Consider the following 27,353-nt stretch of genomic DNA (forward strand, 5'->3'; position numbering starts at 1 on the left):
AAGTGAACTATTTGCGCTTTGTTTCTTTAGTTTTTTCTTTACAATCCTGTGGAGTTGTAGCGTGGTCTAAAAAGGTGAAAAAAGTGTCAGTTCTAGATGAACTCTTGGAACACAATAATACATAAATAGCTCAATGTGCAATGAAAGAAAAATTGGTACTGAAGTATAACAATAATAAATGACAACAAGGATATTGCTAAAGCAACTCACGAAAGGTTAGTGATAGTCCACATTTGATCTAATTTCATAGTACTTTTGTTTGATTGATAAATATGTAAAGACTTGCAGTATGGAAGTTAAATCATCCATAGTAAATGTTAGAAGTGCTTTTTCTCTGAAAGTGACTCTTTTTATGCATTAATGTTGCTTGTTTGTTATCTGTTGCATTGGGTCACTGCTGTACAGCAACCAGTGCATTTATTTGAACCCTTAAATCAATGGCAGAAATTGGCAATTCTGGATAGGCATATTTATCTTTGCAGGATGTTCACAGTACTTTGTGCAATAAATTACAACAATGACATAGAAAGATACCTGTAGACTGCACGACATAATGTGCCATCTACTACGCTGAGAAGGAAAACATGCAGTCTGGCTTACAGGTGTATCCTGACTGCTGCAGCTTTAAAACTGCAAGTGAATACGCCAAAATAATCTTTTTTGACAGGAAGGAACTCTACTTTAAAAAAGAAATAAGTCACCCCTAAGAAGCCAAGAAAATATGATATATGGTATTTAACAGTGGAACCTATAAGAGTTTCAATTTGGCATTTTCCTACAGTGAAGTCCCCTCAAGTTATTTTTACTGTACTGGGCTATAGATGATCCTATGAGGAAAACTAAAACATAATCAAAACACTATTTTTCTCAAATTTGTTCCGAGACACACTACAGAAATAATTCAAACATTGTTTTTACTATTTATTAAAAATCACTGCAGAAGTTGGATTTTTAATAAATGTACAGGAAATGTTACTTTTAACTTAACTTTATTTCAGACATTGCCTTTCTAGAGCCCCAAAAGGATAATTAGCATTAGGATAACTGCAGCTGCCCCGCTCTGGCTGTCCTTACCTCTTAAAGAGGTGTAGAAAGTGCAACCAGAGCAAAAACAATGGCCTGGACCTTTTAGCAGAAAGGGCATGAGGTATGTGACATTCTCTGTTAGGCAGGGAAATTGAGGAAGACTCCTATGGAACATTACTTGAAGTAATGTCTGCTCATTCATAGTTAATTGTAAAGTAAAACCTGGGAAGATGAACCCTTTGATCCCAGAGCCAACTGTAGCCATCTAGGCACCTTTCCAAAGGAATGAGGAGATTGTGTCAGACCCTGCTTGGTGTGGTAGAGAAGAAGTAGGGAACTCCACATTTCATAAGGCATACGCCTGACTTGTCCAATAGTCCCTTCTGGGAGCAAAGGGGTTCTATTATGTTGGATTTTACTTAGAATGCTGCATTATGAGATAGTTTCCAGTAAGGTAATCAGGATATTTTTGTCTGATAAGGCTCCCTTGAGCTGGCAAGCTCTGAGTGAGGCCCTCCTAATTGTATGTGTTACTCTCTTCTGATGAAGAACAATTGTTCTGAATCATGAGCTTATGTCTGGAGAAGCTCAGCACTGGTTGCATCAACAATGGTGAAAACTAAACACTTCTACTAAAGTATGTGTTAGAAATGGGGTTTTTGGTTGGCAGTCAGGTTACCCTCTGTCCAAGCAAGAACTCTCACTCTAGTCAGGGTAAGTCACACACAATCCAAATTATCCTGTGCCCACCCTCTGGTAGCTTGGCACTGAGCAGTCAGGCTTAATTTAGAAGGCAATATGTAAAGCATTTGTGCAATAAAGCATACAATAACACAAGATAGAACCACAAAAATACACCAAACAGTGTTTAGAAAAATATATAATATTTATCTGGCTATTTGCAAGTCAAAACGATCAACGATGCAACATGAATTTGTAAAGATATCACTGAAAAGTGATATGAAGTGTCTTAAGTCTTTAAAAAGTAAATAAAGTCTCTTTCAAGCACAAAGTACCTGGTTTGGAGTGGAAAAACTCTGCAGAGGGCCGCAGAAGAGGAGATGCGTGGAAAAATGGTGTGTGCGTTGGTTACGCCCCTTCACACACGGACTTGCGTTGTTATTTTTCACACGGGGAGACGTGCGTCGTTCTACGGGAGGAAAAATGGTGTGTGTGTCGGTTTCGTCCCTTCACACACGGACTTGCATCATTATTTTTCACTCGGGGAAGACATGTGTTGTTTTCCGCCACGTGGACCATCTCCTTCTGTGGATCACGGGATTACCAGGTGTCCCAGAGTCTGTGCATGGATTCCTCGGCTTGTTATCCGGCTGCGCGTCGTTCCGGGGGGCTGTGCGTGGAATTTTCTTTCTCACGGCAGGCGTCCCGTCGATTTCATCTCCGGAAGTCGGGTGGCGTTGTCCGCGCGAGGCCGTGCATCGAAGCTCCGGTTGCACCGCAGGCGTCTCGTCGAGCGGCGTCTTTCTGGATCGGCGTGCGGTGAATTTTTCACCGCGGAGCAAGCTGTGCATCAAATCTTTTGCCACACAAGGAGTCTGATTGAAAAAGAGAAGTCTTTTTTGGTCCTGATACTTCAGGGAACAGGAGGCAAGCTCTATCCAAGCCCTTGGAGAGCACTTTTGCAGCCAGACAAGCGTTCAGCAAGGCAGCAGGCCAACAGCAAGGCAGCAGTCCTTTGTAGAAAGCAGACAGGTGAGTCCTTTGAGCAGCCAGGCAGTTCTTCTTGGCAGGATGCAGGTTCTGGTTCAGGTTTCTTCTCCAGCAAGTGTCTGAGGTGGTAGGGCAGAGGCCCTGTTTCATACTAAATTGTGCCTTTGAAGTGGGGGTGACTTAAAGAGTGGCTAAGAAGTTGCACCAGGTCCCCTTTCAGTTCAATCCTGTCTGCCAGGGTCCCAGTAGGGGGTGTGGCAGTCCTTTGTGTGAGGGCAGGCCCTCCACCCTTCCAGCCCAGAAAGACCCATGCAAAATGCAGATGTATGCAAGTGAGGCTGAGTACCCTGTGTTTGGGGTGTGTCTGAGTGAATGCACAAGGAGCTGTCAACTAAACCTAGCCAGATGTGGATTGTAAGGCACAGAAAGATTTAAGTGCAGAGAAATGCTCACTTTCTAAAAGTGGCATTTCTAAAATAGTAATATTAAATCCAACTTCACCAGTCAGCAGGATTTTGTCTTACTATTCTGGCCATATAAAATATCACCTTCCTACTCCTTTCAGATCAGCAGCTACCACTTCAACAATGTATGAGGGCAACCCCAATGTTAGCCTATGAAGGGAGTAGGCCTCACAATAGTGTACAAATTAATTTAGGAGTTTTACACTACCAGGACATATAAACTACACAGGTACATGTCCTGCCTTTTACCCACACCGCACCCTGCTCTAGGGGTTACCTAGGGCACACATTAGGAGAGACTTATATGTAGCAAAAGGGAAGTTTTAGGCTTGGCAAATACTTTTAAATGCCAAGTCGAACTGGCAGTGAAACTGCACACACAGGCCTTGCAATGGCAGGCCTGGGACAAGGTTAAGGGGCTACTTAGGTGGGTGGTACAACCAGTGCTGCAGGCCCACTAGTAGCCTTTAATCTACAGACCCTAGGCACATATAGTGTACTCTACTAGGGTCTTACAAGTAAATCAAATAGCCAGTCATGGATAAACCAATCAACAGTACAATTTACACAGAGAGCATATGCACGTTAGCACTGGTTAGCAGTGTTAAAGTGCCCAGAGTTCAAAAGCCATCAACAGCAGGTCAGAAAAAATAGGAGGAAGGAGGCAAAAAGTTTGGGGATGACCCTGTCAAAAAGGCCAGGTCCAACAGTATGCTTTACCATGCACTGCAGTTACTATAATGCATCAGGGTTAACTGAGTGCAGGTTTGTGTAGCAGTGTTCTCCCTTCCTCCTTTGTTTGAAAAGGCCCCTTTGAGCCGATATGATGAGCTCTGGTTTTTGCACCTCTGCTCAGTTTGTGGTACCTGAGAGGCCTGTGAGAAGTATTTCTAGCACCTCTTAAATAATTGATTACTCCTTTCTGAAGAACAAAGGCCATGAAATACATGTTCAGTGATACATACACATCACTGTCTGCACCAAGAATGGTGAAAACTAAATACTTTTACTGAAATAAGTGTTAAAATGTGTAGACTGAGTGCAGGGATTTGAGGCAGTGTTCTCTTTTATTTGATGAGGCTCCATTATGCTGCTGAGCTGGCGCGCCTGCCCTAAGTGAGTAGTGCAGCGATCTGAGTGGACTGTGAGTAACATTTGCAGCTCCTTTAAAACAAATTGTTAATTTCTACTGAAGAAGGACCACGCACCTACCCGTCTGTAAATACACAGCACTGGCAGCACCAATAATGGAGAAAAGTAAATACCTTTACTGAATTTGTAACTATGCTCTGCACACACCCTAATGTATATGGACAAACTGAGTGCTCGGATGTGAGGCAGTGTGTTCCCTTCCTCCTTTGTTTAATAAGGCTCTCTTGAGCTGAGGAGCTGGCGTGTGTTGTTTCCGAGGATCAGTGAAGCTGCGATGCAGAGTTTAGGCATTGTCGCCAGGGCTGCTCTTGAGGGGAGATGTGAGGAGCTTGAACTGGGAAAAGCTTTACGCAGTGGAGGCTCAGAAGGAAATGCATTGAACCCAAGATGAGGGTGCAGCAGTAATCCAAGTCTGTTGCGGCTGGATCAATCCACAAAACAGCAGCAATTCGTCAGTTCTGATGGAGATTAAGCAGCTCAGTTTAGGATGCATCTGTTCACTAAGAAAACACTGTAGGCATACTTCCAAGAGTCCAGGACTGGGGTGGCACCATTTGGCAGGGTAGACTCACAGATGGCAGAGTCTAGGTGCAAAAGCAGGGTGCTTGGAAGTCTTTTAAGTCCCTGATTCTTCAGACCAGGAGGCCAGCCAATTAGCCTTTGTAGTCACTCTGGGTTCTGGGTTCAAGTAATGCAGATCCATTCCTTTCCACCCAGGCAGGAGGCAGCAGACAGCAAAGCAGGAGCCAGCAAAGTGCACTCCAGCAGAGTGACAGTCTTTCAGCAGCACAACAGTTCTTCTTTCTGGCAAAGTATTCACAGATCAGGAAGTGCACTCATGTGGTGGAGTCTGAGGTCCAGTACTTATATCCAGTGGCTCCTTTGAAGCAGGCAGACTTCCAAGACAAGCCTTTGAAGTATATAGAGCCCCCGTCCTCCCTGCCCTGGATTCGGGCTCCCTATAAGGTGGTATGCATCCCTATATATTGGGACAGAACGCAGCCTATGTAGATGTAAGTGAGACTGTGCCCAGCTCCTCTTTCCCATCCTTCTAGGATGGCCCACCAAGTCACAACTAAGCTCCCATTGTGTGTGGCTGTCTAGCAGACTACACAAAGCACAACTGTCACCCACCCTGGACATGTGATCAGAGACTGACAGCAGGCATCATTTGACTAAAGTAAGAAAATGCCAACTTTCTAAAAGTGCTATTTCCAGAATTATAATTTAAAATCTGACTTCACCATGAATTTGGATTTAAAATTTGGATCCCAGAGACACCAAACTTGAAAAGTCTATCTCTTCACAGTGGGAATTATACCTATAAACTGTAACAAGGTAATCCCAATATAATCCCAGGGGAGAGATAGTTCTTCCAGTAGTGAAAAATCACTTTAGGACTTTTTCACTACCAGGGCATGCAATTTAAAAGTACATGTCCTGTGTTTTGTCGACTGGCAAAAGTTTTTTTTTGCCAGGCTGTCATGGCAGAGTAAAACTGCACATACAGGTTCTGTATTGGAAGGCCTGAGACATGGGTAAGGGACTACTTAAGTGGATGGCCTTATCAGTGCTGTGGGCCCACTACTAGTATTAAATTTACAGATCCTGGGTACACATAGCAGCAGTTTACTACAGACTTATATGTTAAATATTTCAGATGGGACTAAGCCAACTTTACAAAGTTTGGAAAGGAGAGCATAAGCACATTAGCGTTGGTTGGCAGTGGTAAAGTACACAGAGTACTAATACCAGCAAAAATGAAGTCCAAATAAAAGTGGGAGGAGGAAGGCAAAATGTTTGGTGATGACCCTGAAAAAAGGGCCAGGTCGACCACAACCCCTCTCCAGCCTACAGTCAGGGAGACTAATCAATACTTTGATGGACTTCCCTGCTTAGGCGATAATGGACAACGGTCTTTTACTGCAGGGACACTTGTCAATTCTATGCCTTTCTAAATTTAGTTGGATCCCTCTATCTAAACTCTCCTGAACCACTGAACTGACCCATGACCCATAAGGAACCCTTCACCTATGGACCCCATCTGTGCAGAACTGCTCACAGTGGCTGTCCCTAAACACTTGGAGGTAATCTCAGGTGTCAGTCCAAATTTGGTAAGTAAAATGGCCTTTATGGGGGTGTACTTGGTTTAGTCCCCAACGTCTAGTGTCAGAAGTGTGTCCATCTCCACAGTAGACATGTGATATCACAGACCGCCCCTCCCCCAAGTACTTTTCGGGTACCTTTGAAATCCTCAGTGTAAACCTGTAGGCAGAAAACCATTTGTCTATGTTATCTCCCACCATAGAAATAGGCATCACAGGCCTCATTTACACAAACTGACACATCACTACGTTGTAGCAGCAATGTGTCAAAATGACTTCCGCCTTGCTATGTCATTATTAAACGCCATGGATGTGCCATATTTATGATAAAGTGCACCATGTCGTAAGGTCCAAGCTGTGTAAAAAAAGTTGACTCATCCGTGGGAATGATTTTGCAGCAGAAACTGACGCATAGGGAGCAAAAGTGACATAAGACAGGTTTGACACACATAAGGCAATGCAAACCACTTTAGAATCACTTTTCGGTGCCCAATGCATAGAAAAACTAAAAAACATTACACTTCTGCCAAAAAAAGGCACACTTCACAGAAGGCAGCAATGGAGCAGGGGGCAAAAAGATCAGAAGCAACCCAAACAAACCTAGAATCAGCCACAATAGCCAGACAGAGTCCGAGGCAAAGAGGTAGAGGAATTGCAATTTCAGTGAGGACATTGACATCATGATCACTGAGGTGACAGAGCACCCTAATCAGTTCTTTGTCACCTCCAAATTGCGATCAGGGAAAATAGAGGCCATTTGAAAGTCCATAGTGCACGAGATCAACAGTGTGAGACAAGCAAAGTTGACAGTCACCAAATGTAAAAAATGCTGGCATGACAATAAGAGCCAGACGAAAGAGAAACTGTCCAACAAGCTGAAGGCAGCCATGCAGACCAGAGAAGGAGGCCTGATGCTCCATGAGGAACTGGATACCTTGGAGGAGCAGATGAGAGAAGTCATCCCAGAGTGGTTGGCGGTAGGAGTTCTGGGACAGGAAAACGCTGGCCACGAGTAACAACTAGACCTACAATTCCCAAAAAGAGGCAATGCTCAGCAAAAAGGTCATGTTGTGCCATGCAGCTAGCTATATCCCAATGTTCTACTGTGATGTGTGAAAGGCCAACGGCAGGAATCTGTCTCATGTCCAGTTAAACATGTGTGGGCCACACTGCCCAGTTACATGTTGCACAGCTCTGCCCAGCACTGTCATGTTTCTTCCTTCCATGTGTGAAGTGCAGCACCAGTCCATGTCCACCTTTGTATACTTGTAAGTATATGTGAATGCACAACATGAGTCACTAGAACTACAAGCCCCACAATGCAAAGTAAAAAACATGGACTAGAACAAAACACAGGTCACCTTGCACCATGAGGCCACTGTGTCTTACTTGGGTCCATGCATGCACATCTGAACTGTAAAGCAATGGGCTGGAATGACCTTGTCATAGGAGAAATGGCTCACCTGAGAGTGTGGTCAGGTGTGGTGCATGTGAAGTATCAACACATAGAAACATGCCAAGAGCCACGTGTATATTAACCCCAGAGCTGCTGGGCCTCCCCCCCACCCCCCAGTGTTGAGCCCTTTTTTGGGGTACTTTGTGCTTAGGTCCCGATACCTATTTGTCCACATAAGCTATCCAAGCTAAATTTGTGTCCTTTTTTCCAATATCCTAGGGATTCTAAAGGTACCCAGAGTTTGTGGGTTACCATGGAGGAGATCGAGAAATTAGCCAAAATACAGATAACATTTGTTTTGGGGGAGGGAGGAAATGGGAAAAAAAGTGCTGCAGAAGAAAGCACCTGTTTTTTTCCCCTGTAAATGGGATCAATGAAGGGTTTGTGGTGCTACAATCACCATCTTTCCAGCTTTCAGGAAGAGGTAGACTTGAATTAGATAACCACATTTCTCAACACAGTTTTGGCATTTTAATGGGACATACCCCATTTTTACTATTTTTTGTACATTTAGCCTCCTTCCAGTTAGTGACAAAAATGGATGTGAAACCAATGGTGGATCCCAGACAGCTAAACATTTCTAAAATTTAGACAAAATTCTGAATACAGCAAGGGGTCATTTGTGTAGATCTGTCAAGATTTTTTAATAGAAAGTAACAGTAGACATAAAACAAATATTAGAATTGAGTTGATAGAAACAGCCATTTCTGTCTACAATATCTTCTAGAACTTTTTGAAGCTATGGCAGATTTTTCAAAGCAATATATCAATTTGTCTACTGGACTCTTCTGGTTGCGGGGATATATAGGACCTGTAGGTTTATCAAGAACCACAGGTACCCAGCGCCAATAATAGGCCAATAATTGAACTGCACCTTGGAATGGGTTCTCATTGTGTCCCGGGTATACAGCAATTCATTTGGTGAAATATAAAGATAAAAAACAGGTATCAAGGAAACCTATGTATTTCTGAAATGGGCACAAGATATGGAGTTTAGAAGTAGTGGTTATTCTCTGGTACATCTCTGAATTCAGGGGTACCCATACTAGCAAGTGAATTACAGAGCATTTCTCAAAATGACTTCTTTCTTACACGCTGTCTTACATTTAGAAGGTACAAATGTAGAGAAAGACAATTGGCAATAACACTTGTTCTTCTATTCTTTGTTCATCCAAGTTTCCCGATAAAAATGGTACATCACTTGTGTGGGTTGGCCAAGTGCCCACAACAGGAAACACCCTCCAAAGAGCAATGTGGACACATTACATTTTTCCACTGAAAACTGACTCGATTTTGGCAAAGTGCTCAGCTGTGAATTATGGCATCTTGCTCCACCGGCACCTAGGGAAACCCAGCAAGCCTATTCTAGGAGAATCCAGACTGGGGTGACGTGTGGGGCTCTCATCAGGCTCTGTCAACCAGAAACCTTTGCCACCCTCAAAATGTGTCTAAAAAACACATTATCATAAATTTACAGCGATTCAAAGTTCTGGGATCTGAGGGAAGCCACAAACTTGCTTCCACTCAGCATTCCTCCAAGTCTTCTGATAGAAATGGTACCTCATTTGTGTGGGTAGGTCTAGTGCCCATGACAGGAAACACCTCAAAACACGAACTGGACACATCACATTTTTCCAAATGAAATGGATGCGTTTTTTGCAAAGTACCTAGCTGTAGAGTTTGGCCTCCAACTCAGCCGGCACCTAAGGAAACCTAGCAATCCTATACATTGTAAAAAACTAGACACATTGGGGTATCTAGAATGGTGTGACTTGTGGGGCTCTCACAAGGTTCTGTCATCCAGAAACCTTTTCAAACCTCAAAATATGTCTTAAAAAACAAATTTTCCTCCCATTTCAGCTATGTAAGGTTCTGGAATCGGATAGGAGCCACTGACTTCCTTCCACCTAGTATTTACCCAAGTCTTCAGATAAAAATGGTACCTGACTTGATTTTGGCAAAGTGCCTAGATGTTAATTGTGGCCTCTCGCTCAGCCAGCACCTAGGGACACCTAGCAAGCCTGTATATCTTTTAAAACTAGGCACTTCAAGGAATCCAGAATCGGTTGACTCGTAGGACTCTCACCAGGTTCTGTCACCCAGATACCTTTACAAACCTCAAAATGTGTCTACAAAACACATGTTCCGCAAATTTCAGTGATGCAAAGTTCTGGAATTAGAGGAGAGCCACAAACTTTCTTCCACCCAGCTTTCTCCCAAGTCCCCTGATAAAAATTGTACCTCACTTGTGTGGGTAGGCCTACTGTATGTGACAGGAATGGATCACACAACGGTCAATGGTAGTCCTTACATGAAGGCAAATGTTGACCCTGGGGTGATCCATTCCTGACGCAGGCACTAGGCACAGGCACACAAGTGGAGTAGCATTTTTATCAGGACAAGTTGGGAAACACTGGGTGGTAGGAATATTGTGGATCCATGCATATTCCTGTAGTTTGTTTGACAGAAATGCAAGTAAAAATATTGAGTTTTTATTCAACGTTTCACATTATAAGGGTATTCTGGGTAAGACAACTTTGGGGAAACCACACAAGCCACAACTCCAAGGATTTCAGAAATGTGTAGGTTTGGTAAGTTTCCCTATATGGCCACCGAGCCCAGGACCAAAAACGCAGGTGCCCGCCTTACAAAACCAGGTTTTTTTGTAATAGATAGTTTTGATGTTGCCACAATATGATCTTTCCTTTTCGCAGCCCTGTGAGAAGATGGGGGTTACCCAAACTGTGCAAGTCATCCAGTAGGACTGCATGGTGGGTTTCTGCACTAAGCCCATTTTGAGTGAAAGGCCCAAAAATATCTGCACTCTGCCAGCAATGTGGGAGTCCACTGTTGTGTCCTAGAAAGGGCCCTAGAGTTCCTCCATGCTCCCTTCAGAAATTGTTGTGCGCTTAAATATGTTTGCTGCACAATTTGCTGAAGGAAACCAACATCCAAAAAGATACAGACCTAGTCGACTGGCAAAAAGTTAGCGTATCAATTTTACATCCAGCACTACCAGTAAAAGGTGGAATTCGGGGTTGAAGTAAATTGGGGAGGCGGCAAGAGACCACTCAGTCTGTGCTTACTGCCTCACACATCTTCTCTCTGGGTTGGGCTAACCCGCTGCTGTCCCGCTGCACAGACTGTGCTTGTGAATGGACAGCACAACTGTCCTCCTCGCCTCCCTCAGATCCACTGGAAGATAAGTTGTTGGATCACTCACAGAACCTTCTCTAATGTCCTCTCCCTCAGATGCTGTCTCGGTGTCTGCTGTCTCAGTCTCTCATCCTGCGTCAGACCTTTCCTCCCTAACCCGAGTCCCAAGTAAGGGCTTGAGCATCATTCATCCAACAAGATGCCATCTTTGCTACTGGCTAAACTGTCCCTCTAAAACACTAGCCTATGTAGATGGTTCTGAATTGCTGACAGGTGTGAGGCGTGTGCAACAGTAAATGTAAGTCACCTTACCTTCGCTTCTTCCCCTAATCAGCAGGTTCTCTGACGACACTAAACAAAACAAAAAAGACACACTATTACTTCACCTTGCCACATACCATCATCACAGTCTTTAGCGCCTGTGGCACCCAGTCTGACAATCATTTTTGGTGCTCCCATGACCTTCTCCTAGGATTCCATCACTTCCACAGAGCAAAAGTGCCCTTCATCTCTCCATAGCACCCCTCGCACATACATTTAATTTGTTCTATAGTGCAGGCTTTACTAATCCAATCAGCTATTCATATAAAATACACATTTGTTCTTTGCAGCAGGTATATAAACCTTCTGCGCTACTTTATGGCATCAAACCTGCCACTAGACAAAAGTATTTCTCTAGAAGGAACATAATCACACATAATTACAGGCGTTATATTGAAATTTCTATTGCTGACTAAAAGCTAGGGTCGAAACCCGTCAGTTGGAGTATGTTTAAGACGCACACCGCGAGACAACAGGTTGCATATATATATATATATATATTATTATTATTTTTTTTTTTTTAAAAGCCAAGTGGCGATCACCACTAGGTAGTTATAGTTAGGACCTATTTTCTATATAAAATGGTTTTTTTACTTGCCTATATCTTTGGTGCTGCTTGATGAACCTTCACGAAACTTTCAAAAAAGATTTGCCAATCCCATCTGCTGTAGCCTGGAATGTTTTGGGGTGATCAATCCAGGGGGGCTGAGGAAAAAGAGAGTTCCCGAAACATGTCTTCCCTATTTATATTCCCATAGGGATTTTGAACAGCAATAGATGAAAAACTACTGGATGGAATTACACTAAATTTGGCAGGAATGTGAGCCTAGAAATAGTGCTGGTGTAAATCCATTCAGTAGTTTTTGAGACATTAAGGGGAAAACAAATGTGTATATCTAGGCATGTAAAGGATTTGCAACTCCCCCCCACCCTGGGGACCGCCATCTCCCCATGGCTTTCATGTAACATGCAGGGGCTGTCTGCCCCTAACCTCTGCCCAGGGGACAACCAACTCTCCACCCAATCTCCGCTCATAAAATTACAAACAAATGCTTTTTAGCCCTGGAGGGGGTTCACTTTTGGACACAACACCAGAGCTAAGGGGTCAGGGTATTTGCACACTGGCTCCTTTTGTTTTTTTGTTACTTTTTTGAAGCTGCATCCTAAGATGGCTGACAACACTTCAACAAGTACTGATGTTGAAGTGTTATCAGCCAATCCGATCTCAGCACAAGATCATCAGGGGTCACAAATCCTTTGCGTCCCTAGATGTACAAATTTGTTTTCTCCTTAATTTCTCAAAAAATACTGAACAGAATTACACCAAAACAGTAAAGCACTCTTCCTGGACCAGGACCTACGTTCCTGAAAAATTTGGTGTAATTCCTTCCAGTAGTTTTTGAGCTATCGCTTTTCAAAATCCCCATGGAAACATGAATGGGGAAAACATGTTTTGGGACCCCCATTATTTCTCACCCCCAAGACAGATCCCTCCAAGAGCCCTTCATGAAAGGTGGGAAGGCCCTTTTCGACTTTCCCCATCGGAGCAGAAAGTGACCTTACTTCTGCTTCCTGCTCCAGTGGGCAAAACAAACAGTGACATTAGGGCGTCTTGCAGCATGCTCACATCATAGAGGGAGAGGTGGGTTGTGAGGGGAGATACGGAAGTTCTTCCATGTCTCCTGAGGGGTTTTAAAATAAACAAAATCCACCAGAGTATTATTAAAACCCCTCTCTGGTATCAGCCAATGGTCGTGGCCCCCACCAGGGAGGGTATGAGTGTGTCTGTCATTGGCCGACACACGCACCAATAGGGTTAACTATCATGAAACTACATAGCACGCAGCTGTCCCAACGTGTGGGGTGAGAGCAAACAGGTGTCAGTTGCCATTACAGGGACCACCCAACCTGCCATGTACTAAATCTGACTGGGCGTGGGGTGAATACAATCGATCCACACCAAAGGACTATGGCCTTCATTACAAACCTGGCGATAAATCACGCTTTACGCCATGCAGAAGACCGCCAACATACCATTGCAGCAGCGGAATTCCGCTACAAGTATTACGACTCACAGATCAGAATCCGCCAAAATACAGACACCCACACAAGTCCGCCACACCAAAGGTCAGTGATAAACTGGCAATACCAAAACATACACCGTTACGCCAACAGGAATACGGCCACACTATCACGACCTACGAATCAACACGGTGGTCTTTCAACCGCGGTATTCCATTGACAGTACACACCGCCGCACTCAAAATACACACACATTTACAAAACACAATCACATTGGACAATTCAAAATACACACACCTGATACACATACACACACTACACCAACACACCCAATCCAATATAAAACACACACCCACATCATCCACAAACCCTTACAACCAAAATTCAGAAAGAAGGCCAGAGAGAGACTACCTAACACAACACCAGAATCGATACAGACACACAACACCATCACTCATACAACATCCAGGCACCTCAAACAACACACACCAACACATCCCCTCACACATCACAACAGACACCACCTCACACATCACCCACACCACATCATGGCACCTCAAAGACACCCCAGGTTCTCTGAGGAGGAGCTCAGGGTCATGGTGGAGGAAATTGTCCAGGTAGAGACTGTCAATATCAGTGCAGTGTGCGCTCTACGGGCTAATGGAATGCAAATACACAGCACTTACAAGATAACGTAATTCATGAATTATGCAGATATGCTGTTGTTTAACCTTTTGCATTGCAGGGTTTAATCCTGAAGGCTTATATTCAAGGTGCTTATAAATACTGTTCATTTGCAATGTATTGCTGCAGGCTTTCAGAGTGTGTCAGGGTGTGGTCCCTTTCCAGAACCTTCTAGAAGCTTTCTCTGCAGCATGACTAGGTGTGGTTTGTGGGCTGGGCCAAGACTCTATATAAGGGAGCCAGCCCAGCTCCACATGCTCACTATTCAGAGATCCCGGTGCAGAGCAGCAGCAACTTCCTGAGCTCCTGTTCCGGAGGCCTACTTTGATCTTCCAGGCCTTGCCATTTCACTGTGTTGGTGATCCTTGATCAGGGCGGTAAGACGGAGGTCAGGCTGGGCCCCCGATCCCATTCTCAAAGGCTTTCGAGTTCTTGGGCCTAATTTGCATGATAAACTATTTAACTTGTGCGTGTGAATGTGCGCTTGGTTTTTCATGGCATTTACATGCTGACATTCAAATCGGCAAGATGGGCGATTCATTGCTTGTGTGCAACTCCTGATATTCATTGTGCGCTACCATTTCATGGCATTTACAAGGTAGCATTCAAATCGGCAAGACGCACAAATCATTTCTTGTGCTTAATTCATTTTATTCATTTTGCGCTACCATTTCATGGCATTTACAAGGTAGCATTCGAATCGTCAAGACGCGTGATTCATTTCTTGTGCTTAATTCATGTTATTCATTGTGCGCTACCATTTCATGGCATTTACAAGGTAGCACTCGAATCCGCAAGACTCGCGATTCATTTCTTGTGCTTAATTCATATTATTCATTGTGCGCTACCATTTCATGGCATTTACAAGGTAGCATTCGAATCGGCAAGACTCGCGATTCATTTCTTGTGCTTAATTCATATTATTCATTGTGCGCTACCATTTCATGGCATTTACAAGGTAGCATTCGAATCGACAAGACGCGCAATTAATTTCTTGTGCTTAATTCATGTTATTCATTGTGCGCTACCATTTCATGGCATTTACATATTCTTGTTGAAATCCGCAATGTGTGCATTTCTGCATTTTAAGAAACTAAGGTGGTCATTACAATATTGGCGGTAAAAGCCGCTTACCACCGTGCAGAAGACCGCCAACACACCGCTGCTGCTGTGGAATTCCGCCACAGCTATTATGACCCACAGCTCGGAATCCGCCAAAGGTCAGGGATAAACTGGCAATAACAAAACCTCCACCATCACGGCAACAGGAGTACGCCCACACTATCACGACACGCCGCGCTCAAAATACACACACATTTACTAAACACAACCACATTGGACAAATCGAAATACACACACCTGAGACACATACACACACCACTCCCACACACTCAATACAATATAAAACACCCAGCCACATCACCCACAAACCCCTACGACAACAATTGCGACCGAAGGCCAGAGAGAGACACCACCAAAAACAACACTAGCATCCACAGGCACTCAACACCATCACTCACACAACATCCACGCACCTCGCACAACACACCCCTAAATATCACCCCACACATCACAACACACACCACCTCACACATCACCCACACCACCCCATGGCACCGCAAAGACACCCCAGGTTTTCTGAGGGGGAGATCAGGGTCATGGTGGATGGAAATCATCAGGGTAGAGCCACAGCTATTCTGATCACAGGTGCAGCACACCACCATAGCTAGGAAGATGGAGCTATGGCGCAGAATCGTGGAGAGGGTCAATGCAGTGGGACAGCATCCAAGAACACAGGATGACATCAGGAAGAGGTGGAACGACCTACGGGGGATGGTGTGTTCTGTGGTCTCAAGACACCAGATTGCGGTTCAGCGGACTAGCGGCAGACCCCCACCTCCTCCCCCAGAACTAACAACATGGGGGGAGCAGGCCTTGCCTGTACTGCATCCTGAGGGCCTTGCAGGAGTAGCTGGAGGAATGGACTCTGGTAAGTCAAATCTTAACTACTTCATCCCCCACCCTACCTGCATGCTATCACATACCCCCACCCTCACCCTATCACCCCAACTCCTCACACATGTCCCACTAACACAAACCACACATCCCAAACCCAAGCCCTGCATGCAACACCAAAGCATGGACACCCATCACCAAAGCATTTCTACTGCACATACCCATACACCCCCCTAGACCATTATAACACAAGGTCCCACTCAAGAATGGAAGCACTGCGGTAGAGGGTGACCCACCCATTGCACACCATGGCACATACAGATGCAATAATCATGCCTTTACACCCCTGCAGGACCCCTACCCAACGTCACCGGACAGGAGGGTCCAGACATGTCCACTCCACCCACAGAAGAGGCCCACAGTAATGACAGCAGCTCTGTCCAACTGGATCAAGATGACCAGACCGGCCCATCTGGGACCTCGGGACAGTCGGTTCCCCTCACACTGACACAGGCCCATAGAGAGCTTCCCCCCTCTGTAAACATCAGCAAAGCAACCACGCAGCAGGCCCATCCCTCTGTCCCCAAGTCACGTCAAGCAGCAGTGTGTCCACCACTACAGGGAACCCAGGCTAACCCATCACCCCAACAACAGCAGGGACCTGGGGGCAGTGATAGTGGGCACACGGTTCAGGGGACAGAGGCCCAGGAACACAGGGGAACTGGGAGGGCTGCTGTGTGACAGGGGGAGGACAGGCCCAGGGAACCCACTCTCCACAAGGCCCTCTCCAACATCATGGGAGCCTACCACCATTCCCAGGGGACGATGGCAATGGTACTGGCCAAGTTTCAGGAGACCCAGCGGCTGCAGGAGGAACAGTATTTGGGGTTCAGCGAGGAACTCAAATCCATCAATTCCACCATGGGCACCATTGTAGGGGTGCTGAAGGAACTCGTCAACACCAGGAGGGACACTGTGGCACAACAAGGGGCCCCTGACACTAGCCTGGACGATGAACTGCCCACCACCTCCGCCGGCGCTAGTGGACAGGAGACACCGCCACAGGATCACGACACCAGCACCCCATCCACTGCAGATGGAGAACCACTCCGCAAACGGTCCCTGAGATCCAGGACAAAGACAGAGAACAATGCCAAGACCCCTGCTAAGAAATGAGACCACCCTGGTTGTCATCCTTCTGTCCCACTTTATCACCCTGTCCATACTTAAACTGCCCTAGCTCCACTTCCTATGCCCCTTTGGACAATGCACCTGTGAGACTAATAGACTCACAGAATATTCGTCCACCATCACCTCTGACCAATTTAAAAACCCCTCCACTATTTAGCACTAAATAAACACCCTTAAATCACAAAACAATCTGGAGTCAGTCTGTGCTTTCGAAAATGTGTATTTGCAATAACTGTGGAAAAATGCTATATCCAATGTATTGTCAACATACCTATGTCACACAGCTCTAGTCCATGTGGAAACAAAGAAGAGGTCACACAGTGGGACCCACATCTGTGAAACTGAAAGGGAAAGTGACAAATCAGGGTCCATACACTGGGTGAAAATGACAGACAGATGAGAGGTAGAAGAATTAAATCAGATGTAGCAGGCAGTGTTGTCTTCTTACCTGTGTCTCACTGGAAGTATTGCTGGATCACTGTGTTCCTGTTGACTATGTCCTCTTCTTTCGCTTCCTTGTCTTCACTGTCCACAGGCTCCACAGATGCCACAACACCTCCATCTGGACCATCCTCCTGCAGAAAAGGCACCTGTTGTCGCAAAGCCAAGTTGTGAATCATACAGCATGCCACGATGATCTGGCACACCATCTTTGGCGAGTAGAATAGGGAACCACCTGTCATATGGAGACACTGGAACCTGGCCTTCAGGAGGCCGAAGGTCCTCTCTATAATCCTCCTAGTTCACCCATGGGCCTCATTGTAGCATTCCTCTGCCCTGTCCTGGGATTCCTCACTGGGGTCAGTAGCTATGACAGGTTGGGGTAACCAGAGTCACCTGTAAATGGCGAGGGACAACTGTTAGACACACACTAACTCTTAGGGACATCCCCAGACCCAGACACCTAGTCACACTGTATTGGGTCCATGTCCTCACCTAATAGCCACACACAGTGCCTCTGGAGTTGTCCCATCACATAATGGATGCTGCTATTCCGCAGAATGTAAGTGTCATGCACTGATCCAGGAAACTTGGCATTTACATGGTCAGCCAAACACACCATCTGCACATTCATAGAATGGTAACTCTTCTGGTTTCTGTACACCTGTTCACTCCTGTGGGGGGGGGGATCAAGTCCACATGTGTCCCATCAATGGTACCTGTGATGTTGGGGATATGTCCCAGGGCATAAAAGTCAACTTTCACTGTAGGCAACTCTTCCACCTGAGGGAAAATTATGTAGCTGCGCATGTGTTTCAGCAGGGCAGACAACACTCTGGACAACACGTTGGAGAATATAGGCTGGGGCACCCCTGATGCAATGGCCACAGTTGTTTGGAAAGACCCACTTGCCAGGAAATGGAGTACTGACAGGACCTGCACTAGAGGGAGGATTCCTGTGGGATGGCGGATAGCTGACATCAGGTCTGGCTCCAACTGGGCACACAGTTCCAGGATTGTGGTACGATCAAGTCTGTATGTGACAATTACATGTCGCTCCTCCATCGTCGACAGGTCCACCAGCGGTCTGTACACCAGAAGATCCCGCCATCTCCTCACCTGCCCCAGCGGACGTGCTCTATGGAGGAGAACAGAGAGCAGAGAGTCAATCAACACTGAGGTACGTAAACACAACTTTATTCCAAAATGTTAGAAAATCGATATTTGGCTGTATTTGTGTTTAAGCAAGGCCTAGATATGTGTGACGCAGTCAAAATTAATGCCATGTGGCCCCCTGATATGGCGGCTGCCTGACCTGTAAGGTGGGACAAGTGGATATTAGGTAACTGCACTGGCGTTGTACAACGTCGCGGTAGGCGGTCGAAGACCGCGACGCAATCCTGCATTGGTTATCATTGGACCCTATGGGTCCTAGGAGCCAATGACGATGTACGCTGGCAGTGACGGTACGCACCGCCGCGAACGTGACCGCCATTTTCTGTCTGTTTACTCACTTGATACCTGATCTTCGACAGGAGAGGACCTACACTGCAAGTGCTGCTGTGACCTCAGTCTGGAAGAGACAATGGCTCATGTGTCTGGGGAAAGGGCCCCTGCCTTCAGCATGGAGGAGTTGGAGAAACTAGTGGATGGGGTCCTCCCCCAGTACACGCTACTCTACGGTCCTCCAGACAAACAGGTAAGTACACTGTGAGCATGCCGAATGGACAATGCCTGTGTGGAGTGGTGTTGGTGAATGATAGGGGGGGAGAATGAGGCGTGCATGATACAACGGTGAGTGCATGTGCGTCATGGCAAGGGTAGGGATGCGGGCCAATGACTGTGACGGTGAGGATGGTTATATTTTCTCCTTTTCCCCTGTACTATTCCTGTAGGTCAGCGCCCACCAGAAGAAGGATATTTGGCATGCCATCGCCAAGGAAGTCCCGACCCTCAGGGTCCACCACAAACGGAGCACCCACTACAGGAAAAGATAGGAGGACATTCGCCGCTGGAGCAAGAAGACGGCGGAGGCCCAGCTGGGGATGGCCTCCCAAAGTGGGAGGGGTGCCCGTCGGACCATGACCCCCCCTGATGTTCCGGATCCTGGCAGTGGCCTATCCGGAGTTGGATGGGCACTTGAGGGCATCATAGCAGCCACAAGGGGGTGAGTACACTTTCATTCTGCTGATTCAGCGCACATTGTAGGTGTCTGGGTGGGGGAGGTGGGCTGTGGGTTCCCCTAGGCCAGGGCGAGTTTAGTAGGCAAGGTGTTGAGTGTATGCAGTACCGCTACTGTTGGTGGACACTACAGACACAGAAGCCCCCTGCACTACGCCGTGCACTTTGAGTTCCCTAATTAATCACAGGGACATGGGGTACAAGGCTGTTTCTGACATGTTTTTGTTTGCGGTGAATCCGCCCCAGAAAAGGTGGCGGATTGGACTGTTGTAATACTGTGGGCGGTACATTGTCTTCCGCCTGTCTGTTGGCGGTTACTGCTGCGGTGTTTGTTTGTACCGCCGTGGCGGTCGCAATGTTAAAGTGGCTGTCTATGTTGGTGGTTTCCGCCACTGTCGTGATTCCATTTTTTTTACCGCCACTTGAAAACATCATTCTAGAAGTTTCTTATGTTTTTAGTCAAGGTGTAACATTTGATTGAGAGGTTCATTGAAAAGTGGTATTCATCCTTCTTGATTCCTTCACAGGTAACCAGACGTCTTGAGGCCTAGTTATTTAGTCCATGCTTAAGTTATCCATGGTTACAGTATGACAATGCTTAGAATCATAGTCTAGAAAAGATTAATATGATACAATCTTGATATTGTGTGTTTTAACCTTTTGCTTCCTACAGGTCTCCTTCCCAGCTGTTCCCTACCGAATCCCCTTTTCCCCACTTGGACTCTCTTAGACTCTGTGACATTCTAATCAGTGTATTGGAGCTGTCTTGTGGTGGACATGTTGGGAACGTGCACAGACTAAGAGGATCTGGTGACTCTGACAGAATAGTGAGCCCACAAATTAAGTATCCTCCTGGTTTGCGTGTGTTCTCAGCATGGCCACTTTGGACAAGCTAGTCAAGGCTATCACACAGCTCCAAGCAGAGGTAATGTCATCCAAAGATATAGCAGCTAGCCTAGCTGAGAGAGTGAGTCAGTTACAGGAAAAGGTAGAGAAGAAGGAACAAAATCCCATAGGTGTGTTGTGGCCTGGTCCTTCTTCTCAGGCTTCTGGAGGTAATCCGAGGAACATTTCCCTCAACGTTCCTTCAGCCATTCCCCTAGCTCCTCCAGAACGTTTCCCAGGCGATCCCTTGAAAGCTCAATCTTTCCTAGTTCAAGTGGAATTGCATTTTACCTGCCAACCGCACACTTTCTCTGAAGCCCAATCCAATGTTGTCATACCTGTCTGGGGATGCAGCTACCTGGGCTATTCCTCTTGTGCGTAAATAACATCCCTTGCTCTACAAATGGAAACATTTTGTTTGTGAGTTTGAAAGAGTATTTGATCATAGAACTGTTACATTGTCGGCAGATCGTGAATTATTGGACTTGCGACAAGGTAACCAGGATCTAATGTCATATTTAGGTAACTTTAATCGGCTGGTGGCCAAGACATCGTGGCCTGAAGAAAAGCAAGCGGCCTTGTTCTACAAAGGACTAAAGAAGGAGCTAAAAGATATTGTAGCTCAAATAGACCCACATCCTACAGACTGTCAAGACCTGACAAACCTTGTTTTAAGACTGGATCATCGTTTAGCAGAATGAAGGGGAACACTCAAAAAGACTGAGAGATATTCCTGGCGTGTTCACGATGATAGAGAATCAAGGGCTCAGAAAGAAAGAACGCTAGAACCTATGGAAATCGGTACAATCAGGAGGCCTCTGACCCAAGACGAAAAGGACTTACGTAGAAAGAATGGACAATGTCTTTACTGCGGGTGCAAACATAAAAAGAAACTCATCCTTAACGTGAACCAGCCAAGGATAATTCCATACTGAGGAGCATGGATCACGTTAAGGATGAGTTTCTCTTAATGTTTGTGTCTTTGGTCCTTCCCCTCACAGATCACCAACAAGGGGACAGTCTGAAGAGTTACTGGGATTCCAGTCAAGAGTTTTCCATCTACTGCTTGTATTATTTCTGGAGTCTTCTTCTCGATGCATGGGAACCAGGGTTGACTCATCACAATCCTGAGATTCATTGGGCAGAAAGAAAGGTCATATTCTCATCAGCTCTATGTAAAGAAAATTGCTTCCAAAAGTCTCAAGTAACCAAAGTTGGCAACTCTTACATAGCCACTGTAGCGGAAAAAGAAGTCAAGTTGCCCAAGCAGTGTTCATTCTATGGAGATGTATTCGATGAAAAAGAAGCAGAAAGCTTGCCTCCTCATAGACCTTATGACTGTCAAATTGATCTAATCCCAGGTGCGATACTCCCCAGCTGTTGTGTACACACCTTGTCAGAACATGAAAACCAATATTTACAAAAGTATCTAGATCAATTCTTGGAGAATGGTTTCATCCGCCCGTCTAAGTCTCCTGCAGGATCTCCTTTGTTTTTTGTCCCAAAAAGCGAATGAAGATGTTCGAACTTGTATTGACTATAGGGGATTGAACAAGGTCACCATCAAGAATAAATAACCCTTTCCCATGATTCCGGTCAAGTAAAGAAATTAAAATCTACACTAAGCTCGACCTACGAGGTGCTTATCATTTAGTCAGAATGAGAGAGGGGGACGAATGGAAAACAGCGTTCAAGATATGGCCTCTTTGAATACACCATCATTCTTTTTGGTCTGTGTAATGCTCCAGCAGCAATTCAATGTTTCTTGAATGACGTTCTTAGAGAGTATCTCGACATATTTGCAATAGTCTACATCGATTACATGTTGATCTACTCTGACAATGAAAACGAACATGTACAACATGTCAAAAAGATTCTCGCAGCTCTTCGAAAGCACTGTTTATATTGCAAACTAACCAAGTGTGAGTTTCATGTTACCACAGTTGAGTTTTTAGGGGTTATCCTTACCCCTCAAGGTATAGTTATGGCAGAAAAGAAAGTACAAGCTGTATCTGATAGGACCACTCCAAAGACTGTTCGAGATGTACAGTGTTTCCTGGGGTGTGCAAACCTTTACCGCAGGTTTATAAACCATTTCTCTCAAACAGTGGCCCCAATCACTAAGTTATTGAGAAAGAAAGAAAAATGTGTATGGTCCCCAGAAGCTGACCAAGCCTTTTCAACTTTGAAGGAATCTTTTTCCACTGCCCCAGTCTTGACTCACCCTGATGTGGACCGTCCGTTCATAGGGGAAGCCGATGCCTCAGATGTGGCAATAGGTGCAGTCTTGTCACAACGAAGCAAAGACACTGGCCTACTTCATCCTGTAGCTTACATGTCTCACAAGCTGAGCGAAGCCGAACAGAACTATGTCATTGTGGATAAAGAGCTTCTGGCGATTCGTGAAGCCTTTAAAGAATGGAGACATCATTTGTTGGGTGCCAAGTACACTGTCACAGTATATACTGATCATCGCAATCTCCAGTTCATGAGTTCAGCCAGACTTTTGACTCCTCGGCAATTACGCTGGATGTTGTTTTTTGCCAAATTTGATTTTGTGGTAACTTTCCATCCTGGTAAAGACAATTGCAAAGCTGATGCCTTGTCCCGCCAAGAGTCAACCACGGTGCCTGCAGTTCAGCCCTCCAGAGCTATCATTGCTCCAGACAAAGTCCTATGCATCACAAAAACTGAAGATTTCTTTGAAGATGTCTGTAATTCCTTCACCATTGAGAAATGGCAGACATGGGCTCAAGCAGACCCCAAAAGGTCAATCAAGCAAGGACTACCATTCCATGATGCTCGCTTGTTCGTGTCCACTACCAAGCTTCGCAAGTTAGTATTTCATTGTTTGCATGTTATACCTACGGCAGGTCATCCAGGAACTCCTAAAACTCTTGAATTAATCCAATGCTACTTTTGGTGGCCTATTCTAATAAAAGATGTCAAAACAATGGTAAACGACTGCAAATTCTGTGTTCGCATCAAGAAAAGTCATTAAAAACTGAAAGGGTTGTTGCATCCACTCCCAACTCCATGTCGACATTGGGAACACATCTCTTTAGAGTTCATTACAGGACTACCAGTGGTTCAACAACATTCAGTAATCCATGTGGTAGTAGATAGTCTCACAAAGTATGGACATTTCATTGCCTGTAAGAAATTGCCCACCTCCAGCAAAATGGCAACCATCCTACTAAATAGAGTGGTCCGTTATCATGGGCTGCCAAAAATGATTCTCTCCGATCGAGGGTCACAATTTGCCTCCAATTTCTGGAAAACATGGTGCAAAACACTTCAAGTCACGTCCACACTATCTACTAGCCATCATCCTCAAACAGATGGTCAAGCGGAGAGACTAAACCAGACTTTGAAGCAATACCTGTGTGCTTACACTGAGAAAGCACTTCATTCCTGGACATCAATTCTCTGGTTAGATGAGTTAGCCTACAATAACTCATTTCACACTTCCACTGGTGTTACACCCCTTTTTGGCTTGTTTGGCTATCAACCGGACACCTTGCCCATCACGATCCCTCAAGAAAGTTCTCTTACACCAGCTGTGTCGGAAACCATTCAACACCTTCACCAAACCCAGAAATGGACTCAACAGCATTTAGAAAAGGCCAAACAAAAATATAAAAAGCATTACGACAAGAAATATTGTGAGGGACCACAATATCAACCAGGTGATAAAGTGTGCCTTTCTACAAGACATATTGACTTCAAGAAAAGGCACATGTTTAATCCCAAATTGATATGTCCCTACACTGTCCTTCAGCAAATCAATCCTGTGACCTATAAACTGCAATTACCAGGGTCATTACGTATTCATCCAGTGTTCCATACATCCCTTCTGAAAAAAGCAGTGCAGAAGGTCCGCCCTCATCCAGCTCCAGTTCTATTATGGGGGGGAAGTGGTATACGAAGTCAAGAAGGTGTTGGACTCCAAACTATGAGGGCGTAACCTATGGTACTTAATCTTGTGGAAAGGTTATGGGCCCTGAAAGTAACTCATGGGCTTCTGCATCTGATGTTCATGCTCCATTACTTGTGAGATGCTTTCATTGTCTCAATCCAGGCAAGCCAGGCCCTAGGGCACGTCTGGGAGAGGGGAGTACTGTCAACATCAGGACAGTGCGCACTCTACGGACGACTGGAATGCAAAAACCCAGCACTTACAAGATAACGTAATTCATGCATTATGCAGATATGCTGTTGTTTAACCTTTTGATTGCAGAGTTTAATCCTGAAGACTTATATTCAAGGTGCTTATAAATACTGTTCATGTGCAATGTATTGTTACAGGCTTTCAGAGTGTGTCAGGGTGTGGTCCCTTTCCAGAACCTTCCAGAAGCTTTCTCTGCAGCATGACTGGGTGTGGTTTGTAGGCTGGGCCAATAATCTATATAAGGGAGCCATCCCTGCTCCACATGCTCACTATTGAGAGGTCCCGGTTCAGAGCAGCAGCAACTTCCTGAGCTTCTGTTCCGGAGGCCTACTTTGATCTTCCAGGCCTTGGCCTTTCACTGTGTTGGTGATCCTTGATCAGGGTAGTAAGACGGAGGTTGGGCTGGGCTCCCGATCCCATTCCTGAAGGCTTTCGAGTTCTTGAGCCTAATTTGCATGATTAACTATTTAATTTGTGCTTGTGAATGTGCGCTTGGTTTTTCATGGCATTTACATGCTGACATTCGAATCGGCAAGATGAGCGATTCATTGTTTGTGTGCAACTCTTTATATTCATTGTGCGCTACCATTTCATGGCATTTATAAGGTAGCATTAGAATCGGCAAGATGCGCGATTCATTTCTTGCGCTTAATTCATGTTATTCATTGTACGCTACCATTTCATGGCATTTACAAGGTAGCATTCGAATCGGCAAGACGTACAATTCATTTCTTGTGCTTAATTCATGTTATTCATTGTGCGCTACCATTTCATGGCATTTACATGGTGGCATTCGAATTGGCAAGACACGCAATTCATTTCTTGTGTTTAACTCATGATGTTCATTGTGCGCAACCATTTCAAGGCATTTACAAGGTAGCAGCAAGACGCGTGATTCATTTTCTGTGCTTAATTCATGTTATTCATTGTGCGCTACCATTTCATGGCATTTACATGGTGGCATTCGAATCGGCAAGACGCGCGATTCATTTCTTGTACTTAATTCATGTTATTCATTGTGTGCTAATATTTCCTGGCATTCACATGGTGGCATTCGAATCGGAAAGACGCACAATTCATTTCTTCTGCTTAACTCAAGTTATTCACTGCGCGCTATCATTTCATGGCATTCACATGGTGGCATTCGAATCGGCAAGATGCGCAATTCATTTCTTGTGTTTAACTCATGATGTTCATTGTGCGCAACCATTTCATGTCATTTACCTATTCTTGTGAAATCCGCAATGTGCGCAATTCATGTTTCTGCACTGTAAGAAACTAAGGTGGTCATTAGAACCCTGGCGGACGGTGTTAAAACGGCGGTAAGACTGCCAACAGGCCGGCTGTAAAAAAATGGCAATTACGACCGTGGCGGAAACCTCCAACAAAGACAGCCACTTTAACACTCCGACCACCACAGCGGTACAAACAAACAGTGCGGCGGTCACCGCCAACAGACAGGCGGACGACAATGTACCGCCCACACTATTATGACAGGCCAATAAGCCACCTTTTCCGGGGCGGATACACCACAGATAAAAACACAGCGGAAACATGAATTTCGAAGGGAAAACGCTCACTTCTACACACTCCACGAGGAACGAGGACACCATGGAACCGGAACTCCAAATCCTACCTGCGATAGTCTTCCTGCTCCTCTACCAGGAGCACGAACGCCGGCGGTGAAGACCACGGTGAGTACTGCACGTACGACACAGGGGAGGGGGGAGGCAAAAAACAGGGACACACACATGCAACACCCCCACCCCACCCTCACCCACTACAACACTAATGCTTATCAATACATCACAGTTACACCCCTCAAACCCCCCCTGAAGAATGCAAAGACCAAAGAAAATAAGTGTAACCATCGGAATATATTACAAACAAGTAGGCAGAAATATATATATACACCATGTACAAAATATATACCAGGCATAGTAGTCCAGGTACTGCACAAAGAAAGTCCGTGGAACACTGGGACCACACGGTATGGGCGAGGCCCACACAAGATCCCCGACCATGATTGAGAGAACACTGCAGGGGAATCAGAGAGCAACTAAACAGGCACCTCAGGGGGAGGGAAAGGGGGGGCACCTCAGCCGCTTGAGTGCACGACGCCAAATCCACAAGGGGGCCACATGCCCACTGTTCAATCCTGGGGAGTGCAAAGCCAAAGTATCTCAAGTCTATACAGTGGGTGGGTTGCCCACTGTTCAATCCTGGGGAGTGCAAAGCCACAGTCTCTCAAGTCTCACAAGTGGGTGGTTTGCCCACTGTTCAATTCTGGGGAGTGCAAAGCCACAGTCTCTCAAGTCTCTAAAGTGGGTGGGTTGCCCACTGTTCAATCCTGGGGCGTGCAAAGCCAGTCTCACGATTCTCTACAGTGGGTGGGTTGCTCACTGTTCAATCCTGGGGAGTGCAAAGCCACAGTCTCTCAAGTCTCTACAGTGGGTGGGTTGCCCACTGCC

The sequence above is a fragment of the Pleurodeles waltl genome, chromosome 1_2, assembly GCF_031143425.1.
Source record: "Pleurodeles waltl isolate 20211129_DDA chromosome 1_2, aPleWal1.hap1.20221129, whole genome shotgun sequence".
NCBI lineage: Eukaryota > Metazoa > Chordata > Amphibia > Caudata > Salamandridae > Pleurodeles > Pleurodeles waltl.